Here is a 2,854-nt window from a genome sequence, read left to right as displayed (position 1 = left end):
CTGGCTTGCCTACTCCAGCTGCCATTTCAGGAAATGCATATAGAATTATTATGGATTTGGAGGATTGTGTTATACTATTCCTTTACATCCTGGTGAGTGTGGGAGGTTTGCATTTAGTAAGCTTGCTTGTAATTTTAAAGAACCCATAAAGCTATATCATTGAAAAGTTTTGTCTCATGTAATGGTCTTAGTCCTACATTATGTCAAAAATTTGTTGCAGCTTCAATACAAGAAGTTGGGGCTTTGAATCTTTCACTGTACATTATTGATTATGTGCATGGTATTTTATTAGCTGATTCCTCTGAAGGCTTGTTACTACAACTCTTTGATCTTATACAACAAGCTTTGAAATCTTCCATGGGTTTAGTGAAGTTTGACTTACCATAATTTCTCAAAAATAACACATAAACAGAGAGACAGGCAGACTAGCAGGCAGGCAGATAGACACATACACACATGCCCTAGAATGTCAGTAAGCTGTGTATTCTTTGAATAAATCTTTTTTTTTCTTTTTCCATTTTTTATTAGGTATTTAGCTCATTTACATTCCCAATGCTATACCAAAGTCCCTCATACCCACCAACCCCCACTCCCCTACCCACCCACTCCCCCTTTTTGGCCCTGGCGTTCCCCTGTACTGGGGCATATAAAGTTTGCGTGTCCAATGGGCCTATCTTTCCAGTGATAGCCGACTAGGCCATCTTTTGGTACATATGCAGCTAGAGTCAAGAGCTCCAGGGTACTGGTTACTTCATAATGTTGTTCCACCTATAGGGTTGCAGATCCCTTTAGCTCCTTGGGTACTTTCTCTAGCTCCTCCATTGGGAGCCCTGTGATCCATCCATTAGCTGACTGTGAGCATCCACTTCTGTGTTTGCTAGGCCCCGGCATACTCTCACAAGAGACAGCTACATCTGGGTCCTTTCAATAAAATCTTGCTAGTGTATGCAATGGTGTCAGCGTTTGGATGCTGATTATGGGGTGAATCCCTGGGTATGGCAGTCTCTACATGGTCCATCCTTTCATCTCAGCTCCAAACTTTGTCTCTGTAACTCCTTCCAAGGGTGTTTTCTTCCCACTTCTAAGGAGGGGCATAGTGTCCACACTTCAGTCTTCATTCCTCTTAAATTTCATGTGTTTAGGAAATTGTATCTTATATCTTGGGTATCCTAGGTTTTGAGCTAATATCCACTTATCAGTGAGTACATATTGTATGAGTTCCTTTGTGAATGTGTTACCTCACTCAGGATGATGCCCTCCAGGTCCATCCATTTGCCTAGGAATTTCATAAATTCATTCTTTTTAATAGCTGAGTAGTACTCCATTGTGTAGGTGTACCACAATTTCTGTATCCATTCCTCTGTTGAGGGGCATCTGGGTTCTTTCCAGCTTCTGGCTATTATAAATAAGGCTGCTATGAACATAGTGGAGCATGTGTCCTCATTACCAGTTGGGACATCTTCTGGATATATGCCCAGGAGAGGTATTGCTGGATCCTACGGTAGTACTATGTCCAATTTTCTGAGGAACCGCCAGACTGATTTCCAGAGTGGTTGTACAAGCTTGCAATCCCACCAACAATGGAGGAGTGTTCCTCTTTCTCCACATCCACGCCAGCATCTGCTGTCAACTGAATTTTTGATCTTAGCCATTCTGACTGGTGTGAGGTGGAATCTCAGGATTGTTTTGATTTGCATTTCCCAGATGATTAAGGATGTTGAACATTTTTTTAGGTGCTTCTCTGCCAATCGGTATTTTTCAGGTGAGAATTCTTTGTTCAGTTCTGAGCCCCATTTTTAATGGGGTTATTTGATTTTCTGAAGTCCACCTTCTTGAGTTCTTTATATATGTTGGATATTAGTCCCCTATCTGATTTAGGATAGGTAAAGAACCTTTCCCAATCTGTTGGTGGTCTTTTTGTCTTATTGACAGTGTCTTTTGCCTTGCAGAAACTTTGGAGTTTCATAAGGTCCCATTTGTCAGTTCTCGATCTTACAGCACAAGCCATTGCTGTTCTGTTCAGGAATTTTTCCCCTGTGCCCATATCTTCAAGGCTTTTCCCCACTTTCTCCTCTATAAGTTTCAGTGTTCCTGGTTTTATGTGAAGTTCCTTGATCCACTTAGATTTGACCTTAGTACAAGGAGAGAAGAATGGTTCGATTCGCATTCTTCTACATGATAACAACCAGTTGTGCCAGCACCAATTGTTGAAAATGCTGTCTTTCTTCCACTGGATGGTTTTAGCTCGCTTGTCGAAGATCAAGTGACCAGAGGTGTGTGGGTTCATTTCTGGGTCTTCAATTCTGTTCCATTGGTCTACTTGTCTGTCTCTATACCAGTACCATGCAGTTTTTATCACAATTGCTCTGTAGTAAAGCTTTAGGTCAAGCATGGTGATTGCACCAGAGGTTCTTTTATCCTTGAGAAGAGTTTTTGCTATCCTAGGTTTTTGGTTATTCCAGATGAATTTGCAAATTGCTCCTTCAAATTCGTTGAAGAATTGAGTTGGAATTTTGATGGGGATTGCATTGAATCTGTAGATTGCTTTTGGCAAGATAGCCATTTTTACAATGTTGATCCTGCCAATCCATGAGCATGGGAGATCTTTCCATCTTCTGAGATCTTCTTTAATTTCTTTCTTCAGAGACTTGAAGTTTTTATCATACAGATCTTTCACTTCCTTAGTTAGAGTCACGCCGAGATATTTTATGTTATTTGTGACTATTGAGAATGGTGTTGTTTCCCTAATTTCTTTCTCAGCCTGCTTATTCTTTGTGTAGAGAAAGGCCATTGACTTGTTTGAGTTAATTTTATATCCAGCTACTTCACCGAAGGTGTTTATCAGGTTTAGGAG

Source organism: Mus musculus, chromosome 7 (genome assembly GCF_000001635.26).
Source record: "Mus musculus strain C57BL/6J chromosome 7, GRCm38.p6 C57BL/6J".
Classification (NCBI taxonomy): Eukaryota; Metazoa; Chordata; class Mammalia; order Rodentia; family Muridae; genus Mus; species Mus musculus.
The sequence above is the reverse complement of the archived record's forward strand: the minus strand, read 5'-3'. Positions refer to the sequence as shown.